The sequence below is a fragment of the Gavia stellata genome, chromosome 2 (assembly GCF_030936135.1).
Source record: "Gavia stellata isolate bGavSte3 chromosome 2, bGavSte3.hap2, whole genome shotgun sequence".
NCBI classification, from domain to species: domain Eukaryota; kingdom Metazoa; phylum Chordata; class Aves; order Gaviiformes; family Gaviidae; genus Gavia; species Gavia stellata.
Genome location: NC_082595.1, coordinates 40,820,532 through 40,835,317, shown reverse-complemented (window position 1 = coordinate 40,835,317; position 14,786 = coordinate 40,820,532).

Sequence of the window (14,786 nt, the reverse complement as noted above, 5' to 3'; positions counted from 1 at the left end):
CAGTAAGCTGTAAAGCTGCTAATCTCTACATTATTCCACTGAATTCTTCAGGTTGTAATTCAAATATTAAGGTTGATCCTGAAAGTTTTTGGCATTATACCAAAGTTTAAGTATGTCAATATGACATGTTTTAAAAAATGCTGTAACACATTATAAAACGGTCATCTAGAACACTTTATGCTCTGAATGTCGTCTTTTTTGTTTGTTTTTATTTTTTTTTTTTTTCACCATTCCTCTTAGCACTGATGCTTCATCAGGTCGAACATTCAGGTGGGATTTACAAACTCTCTGACCCTGCAGTATCTCTTAGGTTCTTCTCTGAAGTGCAATCATCTGTGATGTTGGTCCCAGGCAGGAATTAAACATGGCCCTTACTGATAACTCACTCTGCTTTCAAAAAGGTGACTAAGGAGTAGTAATTTGCTTTTAGTGACATTATCACATGATGCATTTTTGAAAGTGGTAATAGTTTGACCTGTTTCCCTCTGGAAACCACCAGCAGCTTTTATTTTTGTGGTGGTGTTAAAAGAGTCTTCAGGAAATAAGTATACTGTGTATCAGTTCAATCTCTTATGGCCATGTGGTTGGCTCCAAGAAATTCTAGTTGGAGTTTGGAGGTAGGATTTATCTTCACAGAACATGATAGGTTTTTTCCATTAATTTTCCACTAATTATAGTCATAATACATATATTATAACTGGATCACCAGAATGGTTTATAAATTTATCCACTGCATATTACATAAAGATTAGAAATGACATTAAAACAAATCTATGGAATAAATGCCCCGTGAAATGCTTTGAAAAGTACTTGAGTTCTACAGCCATTGTTAGTTGCGCTGAAACATGCCACGCACCACACTCAACACATTGAAGCGACCTGAGACATTTCATGGATTAAGTGTCTATATTGTGCCTGTGCAAGGCCAGGCTCATTGGCTTGCCTAACAACTTGTACCAGAGCTTTCCCAGCTACTGCTGTATGCATACATACTGCTGTACACATATATACACTCGCAGAGAAAGGGCGACGCGGCATGGAAAATTACCTTCCACATACTGAAATAGAGCAAGTCACAAATGACAGCATTCAGAAGATACACACACAGCAACGGAGCAGGATATAAACCGTACCTATCAACATTTATTTTTATGGCTGGAATGTACATTACATATTTCAATATAGAAAGCATTTAAAAATCTGTAGGAAAATTGGCATGCTGCCTTTATACAGCACCCTCAGCTTGCTGGAGGCATGTGCTTAAGCTTTTCTCCTTTTCCTTTGAGGATGCACAGGAATTTAGTGGTTATTCGGAACCCTCTCTTGATGTCTAGTATCTTCTTTTTCTTTCATTTCTGTCTTATTTACCGGGGAATCTTTCAGCAAAATACCTAGAATGTGCATTCTTCTGAGAAAGTGTCTGAGAAAATAAATCAGGCTTTGGCACTAAACAGAACTTGATTTCTCTTGGCTCTTCTGCTCAGCAGAGGGATTTTTTTCTCGCGGAGCTTTTGTTCGAAGGGCAGCTCAGCAGCAGTGCTGTGTCACTGCCTGCTCGAGAGGAACTCTGCCGCTTGCCAAGAGCCCATGGAAAGCACAGACTGTTTTGTTATTTCACCACAGCACAAGCATCTGGGACTCAGGAGTTTCTGCTGCAGAGCCTTTTGCACTTTCCAAGGCAGGAGGATTTCTTTTTAGCTTTGTCAGCTCCTGAGGTGAGGGAAGGGGCTGCTAACAGAAAGGAGGCGGCAGCTTTTGCACAGGCAAGGGAGGCTGTTGCTATTTGGTATCTCTGCTGAGATGCATTCGAGTCCAGCTCTTGCTGCCAAGTTGAAAATGAATCCACAAATCCCAACAGGCTCGGAAAGCCCTTGGTGTTCTTTGCTTTTTGGTTGTCGAGACTCTTTTTGAAGAGGATGGAAGCAGTGGAAGCAATCCTCCAGGAGACGGGCGGCTTTCCTAAGGGAGATTTACAGAGTTGCCAAGTTCATTTTAAGATTTAAAAAAAAAAAAAAAAAAAAAAAAAAAAAAGTCATAAAAGAGAATCCTCTTCCCATCTCTACTCTCGCCCTTTCCCAAAAAGTTAGGAAGCCATAGACACCCTCCTTTGTGAGGGGCTAGGGAAACTAGATACAACTATTTCACTGAAAGGTCTTGGGTGGAAGTCACCCCTGCAACAGCTCCTTAGTATAAAAAGGGGGAAAGAGTCCTCTGCACCCAATGCAGTCCTGGGTAGCTCACAGTATTTCCCTCCCACCTCTTAAATACAGAAATTTCTCCCTCACTGAACATTGATGACAAGTCTACTAATTTGATGAGCTTAGATACCACAAAAATTAATGCCATGAGACAGTCTATGAAGTAGATAATAACCTTGCTCTGAATCGAACACTTGCATTTGCCAATTGTTCTGAGAAGTTTTGCTAATATTTTAACTCACTTCCCGTAAGAGCTGGCACAATTCATAAGCGAACTTTTGAACTGATCACAAACAGCTAAATAGAACAAGACAGGTTTCACAGCTTCTCACCTCCTGAAAAATGTTGGATTGCTAGGGAAGAACAAGCAAGCCCTGTACATCACCAAGTGTGACAGACCACCTCTGCAAGTCAAAAAACCCCCAAAGCCTCTGTTGAAAGCCTTTAACAGAAAGACTCCTACTTTGGACACAGGTACTTTACATATCTCTAAGATAACAATTCAGATATTATCTTCCACCTTTTGCATAGCCTTTCCTCAAGCCAGGAGTGGGAACATCTCAGTTTTACTCCTGCAGCTGTAACTCATTCCCTCTGCCACTGTAAGCCCTTTGCTTCTCTGCCTCAGGGTACGGCTGCTCTGCATTCACTCACATACATACAAGACCGCTGTAGCATTTACCTCCTACGTGCTGGTGGGACTGGGATGCTTTGAACTCTTGAGAAGAACAGTTTAGTATTACAGCACCACTTGTCGTTAGCATTATTAGGAAAGCGCTATGACTTGCAATCGATAGTGAAGGGATTTCTATAGCATTTTAGCCACATCCCTTCTCCACTCCAAGTTGGGCTCAGTGCCTTGAGGTATTGCAGCAGGCTTGGAGGAACTCTTTAGTAAGATGTACTGATGTGCTGACTTGGCAAATGCAATCAAAATGGACATAGGAATGGAGCAAAGCTGTGAACACAGTGATTTGCAGGGGCAGCAGGCACAAACCAGAAAGTTAGGACAATGCAGGAAGGGCCGGCAGGCCTTTGAACGTGGTAAGGAAATCGGATGGTGTGCCTCTGCCGATGAATGGCAGCATCAGAATTGCTCTTTGTAACCACACGGCCAGCTCCTCCTCTTTGGCTTTCCTCTGTGTCACACCATTTCCTCAGCTTCCCTAGTTTTTCCACAGTTTTTTCCCCCTGTTCTTGCTGGGCTCAGAATTTCCATCGCGCCCTTTACAGAGTGGGTTGCAACTTAGAAAATGCTTCCCTGTCCCAGCCCCTCTCCTTCCAGCTCCACAGAAACCACACGCCTCCACCCACTGCTGCCCCAAACTCTTGTGCCATGTTCCCTTCTCTTCCCTGCTCCCTCCCCAACCCGGGCGCTCACCTCCTCCCTTGCTGTGACCAGTACTCCTCCCGCTCAAGCCCTATCTCTCCCTTCACCCCCACCCTCCAGCTGAAGGGTTTTTGGGGGTTTTCTTTTATTTTCGGGGGTTTTCTTTTATTTTCTTTGGTTTTTTTTTTTTCTTTTTCTTTTTTAAATATTGTTTGGTCTTGGTGTTTGTTGTTGTTAAAACCTTGATTTGGGTACCTCTAGCCTGGCAGAGACCTGATATGCTCAGGCTGTTAAGTGCCTTAAAGCAGTCTTCCTAGCAAAAGCTGCGCGGGGAAGGAAACAGAGGCAAAGTTACCCTCACAGGTGCTTGTGCTGGCTTTGCAGAGCTTTCTCTTCTCCAAGGATCAAAGGGGATGCTAGCAGAAACACAGCCACCATACACTCTTAACTACCTTAAATCCTACTGTAAAAGCAACATCCATCCTTCACCTACCATCACCAAGACTGTGCATTTGAGGGAGTTACTAACACTGCTGGTTTCATACAGAAAACAAATAGGCATGAGGACACCGAATGGCAGAACAAAACCATAAACTAGAAGCAGGCAGCAAAACATGGATAGCATAAAAAACAGTCAAACTGGACAAATGGAAATAAATTTTCTCAAACACAACCGAAGAGGTATTAAATAAAATTAAAGAAATGTAGAGCTGGTAGATGCAAGTACTGTATGTTATGTATGGTATGGTATGATAAACCTCAGAAAGGTACTGCTGTGCAAAGTAGAATTGAAAAGGGTAGCTGCCATCCATCTGCACACTTGCAACACTGAGGAAAGCGGGGTCCAGCTCTCCTGTGACTGTCAGCTTGCTGATTTTAATATCCATAATTTAGTATCTGCAGAAACACCAAACAACTGAGAAAACCGCTAAATAAGAATCAGTATCAACTATAGTAACTGAATGAACTACAACGCTGAACACCACGACAAGACAAAGATACCATCACCATCTGGTGATCTGGTTTCCAGATTAGACCTAGTTTTACTACAGGAATAATATTCTTCTCGCATCGTCAGCAGAAGAGCTGCAGAGAGATGAGAACTGTCTAACAGGACTAAAGAGCAACCAACAGTTGCTAAGGGGGGGGTAGCAGGAGAAGTGCAGAGGAAGGTGATGGCTTTTACCACTCGAAATGGTAAATGGCAAAATGCACTTCGTAAATAAAACCACATTCTGCAGCTCCAGGGAAACTGAAAACATAAATGCCACGATAGCCTAGCAATGGCTACAGTCCATCCGATCACCGCTCCAAAAGCGGTGCTAAAGAAATTTTTAGCAGGGAAGCAAATTTGACTACAATTTGTTATTGCCAAAAAATACACAGCCATTGGCAGACAATTATAAACGTTACTCAAAACTATCATCAGAATGAAAAATACTGAGTTCTCCCCACAGGAGGTTCTGTTAGGAAGAGACTGAAGGGAATACAGAAGCTTGTAAAAATGTTATTTCCAGCAGGGAAACATTCTCGGAGAAGAACTTCAGCATCTGAATATCCTTTTGCTCATAACATAATATATGACATGTGGTGGATTTGGAGCCCTGGCTTCATTTAAAGAAGCAGATGGAAGATCTTTAGACCTTTAAAGCATCTTTCTTAGGCTACATAGGTCATATTTGAGCCTTGCAGAAGAGGGAAAAAAAGTGAGTATCAGTCTAAGCTGAAGTCAAAATAACAATATTATGGAAAAAAGGGGCAGAGAATCCAAGGTCTAGATGAGTAGAAAAAATACTCTCCAGTGGTTATTTCTGTTCATCTTTTATGATATTGATACGCAACTGGGGATGGTATTTGGGAGACACTGGTTTAGGTCAGCCTCTGCACTTTACTCTTTGATCTTCTAATGTTTGTATTTGTCCAAGGGAGCTTAAGTAGAGTTGTTGAAAGAAAAAGTATAAACAGCCAAGTAGAATGCCCCTAGGAAATGTCTAGCAATTGGCATCTGTAAGACATACACCAATAACGTATTTTTAAAAAACATGATGGCCAACTCCACCACCAGGTGTCAATGTGGTAGCACTAGAAACAGGATTTGCTGCTCCAAGGCTGACTTTCACAAGCCAGTCCCATCCACTCGCATAAATCCCATCAGCAGGGGTTGCACACACTTCATGTGTATGTCAAACAGAACCGGCACAACACGTGTTGGAAGGCCGCGCAGCAGAGTTTCTGCTCTGCTCAGCAAGAAGACAGCCAGAGAGGCTCCCCCAGGTTGAAGGAAATTTCGTGTACCTGCAGGCAAGGCTTGATCACACTGGCTGAACTGATTCCACCTCCTGCTAGCTGCTGCGTCATACATGGAGCTGAAACACACTGCAGTATTAAGCGTTTACACTGCATCTTAACTTTAGCATGTGTTATGTTTGAGCAGCCCTACCAGTGCACATGGCAGCTCAGATGGTCTTACAAGCTGCTGCACCACATCAGACCACAGAGCAGGGAGAACCAAACGTGGGGTCACTCAAATAACGGGTTTCAGAAAGAGGGCATTTTACGAAATCCATCCTTTATTCCACCATTTTATTCTCCCCTCACCTGTGGTTCAAACTACGGCTGCCCTGACATCGGCAGCTCAGGGTTTATCTTGGCTGGGGCCCAGGGGCTGCTGCCAGGCTTCCCTTTCAGGGCAGCAGCCCTGGGAAAGTCACTCGAGGTTAAGTTTAGAGTTCCAGGTTGGCACATTCTTAACGCAAGCCAAAAATAAGTGTGAATGGGGATCAATTTTATGAATTTGCTGAGCTGCCAATTATATTTTAAAGCTGAAATCTGAAACTAGGTTTGCCAGTTGGATAAGTATCACAGCCAACTCTTAGACAGAAATTAATTGGAAAAACACTTTGAGTCCAGAAAGCATTGACTTGCAAATGTTATCTTTAAAGACTTCCCAGGTGTACTTTGGACATTATTGCTCAATCTGAACACAGGGGACTAACTAATTAAGTTTATTCTCTCGCATATGTGTCAATCAAGAGTTAGGCAGATACACACCAAGTATTCCAGGCATGCAACTGTAAGGCACCATTGAGGGCAAAAAGAAAAGAAAGCTTCTTCCAAAGTAATTCAGGCTGCCACAATTTCCTTATGCCTTCTTTCCCTGCATTTTGGGGGAGCAGGGTCACCGCAGCTGTACAATTGCCCAAGGCCAGGTAGCTGGGTTGTGCGCCCACATCTTTGTGAAACCGAAAATAAAACTTCCTGCTAGCCAGGAGGAGGCTGGATGTGCAACAGGGCACATACAAGCTTGACCTCACAGCTATCTGAAATCTGCCTGCAGCTTTGTTTCTAAGCTCCTTGCCAGAGGCACAAATAACCCCCTCGGGTCCTGCTGTCGCATCCCTGGCGCAGCAGCAATGCTGGCTTGAAGGCAGGATTTCCTGAGCCTCTTGACGGAGCCCGTAGTTGCCCACTGGCTGGCAGCTGATTCCGAACGCTGCGCCATCCTCACTTTCATTTATTCAGGCCTGCTTTAAATACTGCATCTGTGGTACCCAGCAGAGCTCAAAATATAGTGGTTTTTTCCGTGCTGGAAAATGCAATTTCTTTCCCATTTCAAGGCAGAATTGCATCATAGTCATTTGTAATAATATACAAAAGTTACAATAAAGTCTATAAAGCATGTGTATGTACAAGAATCTGTAAAAACAAAAGACACGCCCATCCTTTTTGCACACATCTAATTAACAGGAAACTTTTACATTTACATATTTTTAGTAAAATTGCTCTCAAGAGATTGCCGTGGTGAAAGCAAAGACTGCAGGAGGAATCAGAAACAAATACACCTCAATTATAACTTTCTTAAACAGTTAAGTTGAAAAACTGCTGAGTTGTACAGGGTATTAAATTCTAAGCTATGTATTTCCGCTGGGAAACCTCCAGAGCAAATCTTCTAGAGGACACAGACAATGCTATGATGTATACATCCCCTGCACAAAGTCAGGTTACGTTGCACTGATACAGAGCTGGGTCCCACAAAGACCCACAACCCAGGCTGCACGCAGGGTTTCGCTGGAACATCTCCAGCGGTGCCGCTGTGGACCTGCCTGGAAACACCGCTCTTTGGTAGACGGCACCCGAAGTGCAGGGTAATCTGCGCTGGAAGCTGCACACAGCTGAAAGCAAAGGTTCCCACAGGCTGGCTTTGACGTGATTCTAAACGAAGCTGGAAACACCGTCTCCTCTCCTGCCCGCTCAGGGACCAGACAGCTCTATATAGGGTTAAGAGTACAATAAAACATTGCCAACTCAGGGTTGACTCAGCAGCTCGTGTGCATTACATGAAGCCCAGCACGGTCACACACGCTAGCAGGAAAGTCAAGAGGGAACGACAAAATACACGGTTTAGGAGCTCTCCGCAACCATACCATGGTATAACCCCTCACAACACTGCAGCAGGCTTACCTGTTCCAGACTGGAAAGGGCTAAAAAGGCAGGGAAAGGAAACTCCATCAGAGGCTGATGAAAAAACATCTGGAAAAGGTCAGTGATCACACTGGCTCACGTTACTGCTTGAGGACACGCAGAGAGAACTAACCGTGCCTGTGTCCTGACAGCTGGCAGGCACCCTCTCAAACCACCAAATACACAATACGCAGAAGCAGCCGACAGAAACTGCGGGTACAGAGCTGATTTGTAGCTAAATACAATACAGCAGGGTTTGAGGGTGGAGACGACCCCAGAAAACAACTCTTTCAAACATGAGCAATGGCTGTTGCTTTAGAGGATCACGCAGGGGTTGCTGACAGATGACTGACGACAGACAAGCCAAGCTTCTGAGCAATCCAGTTTATGCCACCTACCTCAGGCCTTTGTCCATAACTTCTTCACTGGTGTGTTTTACTTGTCGATCTTTTATAAGTTTGCAGTTAAATGCTTCTGCTTTTAAACAAAAGATGAAAAGAAAAAAGGTTATGGTAGTAACAGCAGAATCCAATTGCACTGTGAAATGAGCTGTGTCACCTTTCTGAGGCCTGGCTAGTCATGCAATCAAAATTCAGAAAAAAAATTAATTTAATCAACACTTGATAACATCTTCCTTTTGGCCTCAGAATTAGAAGCACTTCCACTAGTTAGCAAATGGCAGCTGTGACCAAATAGCAGGCAATGCTGAGATTAGCCATTCCCTCTCACCCCTAAGGAGGGTGTGTCATTCTGATGCCAGAACACGGGATTCATAGCTCATTAATAGCTCCACAGAAAATGGGAGCATCACAGAGTACAACCCTGTAAACTACTAACGAGGACACTTCCAGCTGGGGGCGGTGATGCAATCCCTGCTCCGAAGCATTACTACCGCATTTTGTCTTCAAGTCTCATGAGATGAATGTCACATGTGAAATTAAAAGATATTAAGTGAGTTGAAATTGCCACACAGCAGCCTACCACTTTCTGGGGCAGCACCAGAACTCAAAGCAGTGTTTTAAAAACCAAGAGAAAAGCATGGTTGCCATGGGGTGACAGACTGATGGTCAAGTGAGATCTAGATGCTGATTCAAGTCTTGAACTAAACTGCTGTATGCAATCAAAAATTAATAGGTTCAATCCTGGTATCAGGATACAGGTATTGGTCCAGGAAAAGAATAGGATGAAAAGATAGGAGAGTATCAAGCAAAAGAAAATGAAAACCAACATGAAGCAATTGATCAGGAGATGGATGATATACTTTTCAATGAAACTATGCAAGACATACTTTTGCATGTTACTTATCTTACATCCACTTTGAACACAGCTGGGCTCTTGAAGTGGGAAGGAAGCTTCCGAGCACAGCATCACACGGCACAGCTATGCCTGACAGTTGTTCTGCGTGCAATTGTAAATCATGTGAGTAGTAAAGTATTTCTCCCTGTCACCCAACTTTACTGTTGTTTCAGGAAGCATTGAGAACTGGAATGCGTCACAGTTGCCTTGAAAAATGGTAAAGTCTGTTCTTCAGAGCAGAACTACTGGTAAGTGTGGAGGGTGGAGCTTGATGGCCAGGGTTGTGGGGCCGGCAGAAGAGCACTCCCTGGTGAGATCCTCTGGGGCAGCTGTAGGGTCCATTAACAAAAAGAAATGTAGTCTCAGCCCTTGCTAGCTGGCTTTTCTGTTTCATCTAGTCCAGAGTCCCAGGGACAGAAGTGAAGCTCGTAGGGGCAGAACACTGGCCAGGCAGCAGAGCACTTGGTTTCCTTAGGGGTTCAAAACGCCTAAGCAATTTAATTAAAAAGTACCAAGCTCAGCAGAAACCCCCCGCGTTACAGAACCATTATTAAAGAGGGAAAGCTTTTGTCATGTCCTTCAGCTCAAAAAACACGAACATGACATTATTTTCTTTCTCATGTACAGGGCAGCTGTGCCAAGGATTAGGAAGGGTTTCTAAAGCCAAGAGTTACACTGCCTTTTCAATTTTTTTTTAATTTTTTTTTTTTTTATTTTTTTTTTTTACTTAAGTACAGCAGCAGCTTAGTTGCACTGGCATAGTATGAACCTCTAGTACACAGTCCCACTTCTGGAAAACATTAACATTCAGGAAGACAGATAGAAGACATGAAAAGAGGTACGCACCTCCACATGCTTTCACAATCACAGGGGAATTGCACAAGAAACACTGCAAAACTGAGAAACATCACACTGCTGCCACGGAACGGACAGACAAGGACCTGGGCAGCCTTCTCCAAACCACCGAACAAGTCTGACACAGCATCAAACCACATTCAGACTTCAAGCTGGATGCTCGACGACAGCATCCAACATCCTCTCTCTGACAGCAGTTTTAATCTGTAGATTTTGGCTACGAAAAAGTGATTCTTGCAGCCAGAAAAGACGCCTCGTGACAATCTCTTCATAATTGTGTCAGGTATCTGACGGAAGACGGTATTTTCTTTCCTCAGGTCGCATTTAAATTTGATTTCTGGCCCCAAAACACAGAGGGAAGGGAAAAGCTCATGAAAGAAAACAAGGGACTCACCCCAGTTTTAATCCAAATTTTCACTGTAGCTACTGGATAGCTGCAATAAAACGTAGGAAACTTGTCTTGAGTGGTTGTTCAAGTCTCTAATTAGAGAGGGGAAAAAGGAAAGCTGGAAAGACAAAGACAGAGGCAGAGATAGGGACAGAGATGAATGAAGGCACAGGAAATAGCAGAACTTTGGCTTCACATTCTGCACACTGCTCGGAGCAGAGCTGCCACGTCACCAGGGCACAGCATGTTTTAGAAAGTGAGCCAGTGACACAGTAATATTGCCGAGATAAACGATTGCTGTGGTGGTACTGGCACCTGTGGTATCTTTAGAATTGTTATTTAGAATCTTCTGTGATCCTTTGACTATTTCCCCGCCCCATTCCGCCCTCATTAGCAGCAAAAAACACTATTGCAACATAAAGACTGTGAGAAAACATCTATTATATTCTGGATGTCTTTACAGGTTATACATGAGTGGAAGTGTACAAACCCTAAAGTGATGCCATAAATCTTCCAGCAGAAAGAAGCACTGGACCTGCTGCTGCTTCAACTGCTGCACAAGAAGGTGGTTCTTACAACTTTCCTGATCTGCCTTCCCTGTCCTCTCTAACAGGTCCCTTTAGACAAACCTAGTTTTGGCGAAATGCCTTTTGAGCGACATTTTACACTTTTTCACTACTGACCACAGGCTCCCACTCAGCTGCAGCCCCATAGTAACCAGAGGAGTGGGAAGGGGCGCAACGCACCCAAGTATCTTCTACATTTCTTTCAGACAGCAGCTCCCCAGGCTGGGTGACAGTGAGCCTCCATTACAATACGGTAAGACACTATGCAAGTCATTCTGGAAATTTGACTTAGCACAAAACAAAAACAAACAGCAAAAGCAAAACTGAGAAAGGATTTTGTAAAAAATAAATCCATCCATCCAATTACGTTCTACCCAGTATACAACACATGAAATGCCAAATATTAAAAATAATAAAAACAAAAAAAGGCTCCCCAGCTTACAATTTACAGCTAACTATAAAGAACAGAGTTGCTACCATGAGTAAAGTAGCATTTGTAAATGAAGTAATTTTTTTTTAATATCAGCTGATGAGAGATTCCGTACATACAAACATTGCTTTGCTTATAATCTTAGATCAACAGAATTAAAGCCACTATAAAACTAATTCTTTATTTGAAGTTTTTGGGCTAATAATTTTTGTGATCAAGTTTTCACTCCAACATTCATACCCTCATCCAAAACACACGTTTCCTGTCACATCAGAAGAGCTATCAATATTCACTAACTGGTTTTGAACTCACTTCTAGATTTACTACCTTAAGTAGGAAACACTACTTTTAAGAGTTTATTATCATAGTATAATGGTGAAAAGCTAATCCAAAATTACAGATGCATGGGCCTTCCTTTTGATACTAGAAAGTGCCTATTTCAAGGAGTAAATGTCCAATCTCCACAGAGGCAGAATAACCCATTTTACCTGCAGGTGCGTCTCCTCTGCTGCAGGTAAGCAGCTACGTACCAGCCAGAAAAGGCACTCCAGGGACTTGCTTTCCACCGTCCTTTGTTTGGGATGACATTGGTAACCAAACGTGCCAAGCGTGAGAGCCTGACACACCATGGAGACACGGCTGTCACGTGAGCAGATACACAGCAGCGACACCCACATTCCTCTCATGTAACGGGAAATGAGTTTTCTGTTGAACTGTGTTTGGGTACCTCCTACAAAGACTGCACCTCCCACTACCTTTGAAGCAAGCCTGACGAGTCAGCTGTCCTTTCCTATCAAAACGCATGTAAATAGAATACTCTGATGCTGCTGTTCCCTGACCTTACTGTTCTTCTGCTGACCTTACTTAGCAGTGTATTGTACAAGTCTGCAAAGAAATCATTAGAAATCATGGGATAGAAAGACATCTGGTCATCATGCCCAGGAACATAACACATCAACCAACTCACCACAAAAACAAGGAATCCCCCGATGACTGGCTACATGGCTGATAAATGCATTTACTTGTACCAACAGACTTCTAAGGTACCATAGAGCAAGCACATGGCAAGTCTTCACGGCCAGGCATGCTATGGATGCTACGTTCTAAGTTCCTGACTCTGATGTTTACAGCCTTTTCAGCTTTGAGGCCTTATGTTTGCCACATTTTAGTTTGCATGTTACAGTGAGGTGCAAGAAAAACAACGCTGCTTGCTCCTGCATATGAAGAACAAAGGACAGAGCATTCCTTAGTCCATTTCCTCTATGTCTCCATCACCATATTTCTCAGCCCTGGATCCCAATCACTTGCAATAGGAACTTGAATTTAGGCAAAGTGTATCAGTCACAGGCTGGATGTGGTCAGCTGATATCTATGAAGACAAAACCACATTAAAAATGCTTAACATACATTTCCTCCATTAATTTGTTACCCAATCAACTACATCAAAATTGTATTGGCACTGTGCTCCTACAAAGTGTGGAAAAACAGCATGCAGTCACAGAATTTAAAGCCATAACACAACGCACATCCGTAAAAAATGGAATTAGGTTTATACAAGCATCTCAAATTGCTCATTTGAGTAGTACCCAAATTGATACGCAACTTTTCTCCTTCAAAATCTGCACTCACATGCAATATGATAGTGTTTTATTATTTTAAATAAACTTGCAAATAATAGGCAGTTTGAGACAAAATGATTATCTACAGGGATGCAAAGTCCTCTGTAACTACACATAGGTATGTGCAACTTAAATCAATGAAGAGAATGGGACACTGGGAAAAACAGTCAGCTCAACTCATGCCTGCAGCAGCACTGCACTGGCCGGAGACTGTTACATTTTGGTTAAATATTAAAAATATCTGCATACTTGATGAAACCGTAATTATATCCACTTACACTGCTGGGAATTAACATGCCTAAAGTCTGACTGAAGCAAGCACTTCTGAGAGTTCTACCAGTGCTGCCTCTGAAGGTGGCACTATTTGAGAAGCTCTACTATAGAAGCAAGCGTATCACTGATACAGAACTGCTCAAAGAAAAACAAATAAGAAACATTGAGAATTCTATCAAAAAAAAAAAAGTTGAAATTTAGTCTGATTTCATAATTCTCAACGTTCATCATCATACCCAAGTGTTCCTACAGCACTTAAGCTCATCGTGAAGCCTGAAGCTCTCAAATATTTCATACCAACTCCACCTGTTCTCCCACTCTCCAATAATTTTTTTAAGTACTTTACACAAAATATGAGCCTCACGGGGCATTTTGGACTACATAATATCAAAGAGTGTTCCTCAAAGTTAGCAATAAAAGAGCAATTCAAGCAGTCAAGCTTGAAAAAGGAATGCACTGTAATCATTCTGCTCTGTACCAATGAAAGGTATCAGAAGTTTAAAGCTAATCTGTATTTTTTGTTCAAATTACAAGCTACACTATAGATGCTATTAACTGTATTGAAAAGTTTCTGCCACTGTTTTATAGCAACACGCCCATTTTAGAATATCAAAGTAGCAGTACAGAAAAGGGTAAATACTCAGTAGATTTCAATACTCAGCTTTTTTTTTTTTAAAATGCTTGTTCAACACCTTTAATAAAGTCTTCCTTTAATTTGTGTCCAGGCTCCAATCTACATTCAAGGTAGAGGAATTTGATTGAAGAAATGCAGTACTGATAAGGATACTTTTCTTAAAATGAAAAATGTATTCTCCCTGGGGATCTAAAAAATACACTGAAGTTGGACATTTCAAGACCATAAAATTGATTAAGGTCACACAAATAAAACAAATACACACAGACAGGCACAAATATTGACCATGCAGTTCTAAAATCAATCTATCATTAGCCAGAGACTGAAGATACCAAACCTCACAATTAATCTGAATTTCAGGGCGCCACACATAACCATACTCCTGAGCAACAGAATAGCTCTACTGATTGGAGACTGCAGAAGACAACGTTTTCCCGATGGATCTAGAAAGCTAGCAATGTGAATTGAAGTCAGTTTCACAGAGCTGACACAACACAGCAGCCTGGTCACCAGCTCTTTGTCTCAGTTTCCTGCCTGCATTTCTAAAGTTATCCCAATTCTGAAGCTTGACCATGTGATGAGTATTTCACATATTCACAAAAAATCTCTAGAAGCCAAGTAATAGACATCTCCCTTCCTGCTAAAGAGTGAAATCATAATTTTTTTTAATAGAGATCCCTGACAAAGACAATATAGAAATATAAAGTCATAAATCAGCATCCAAGACAAGTAACTG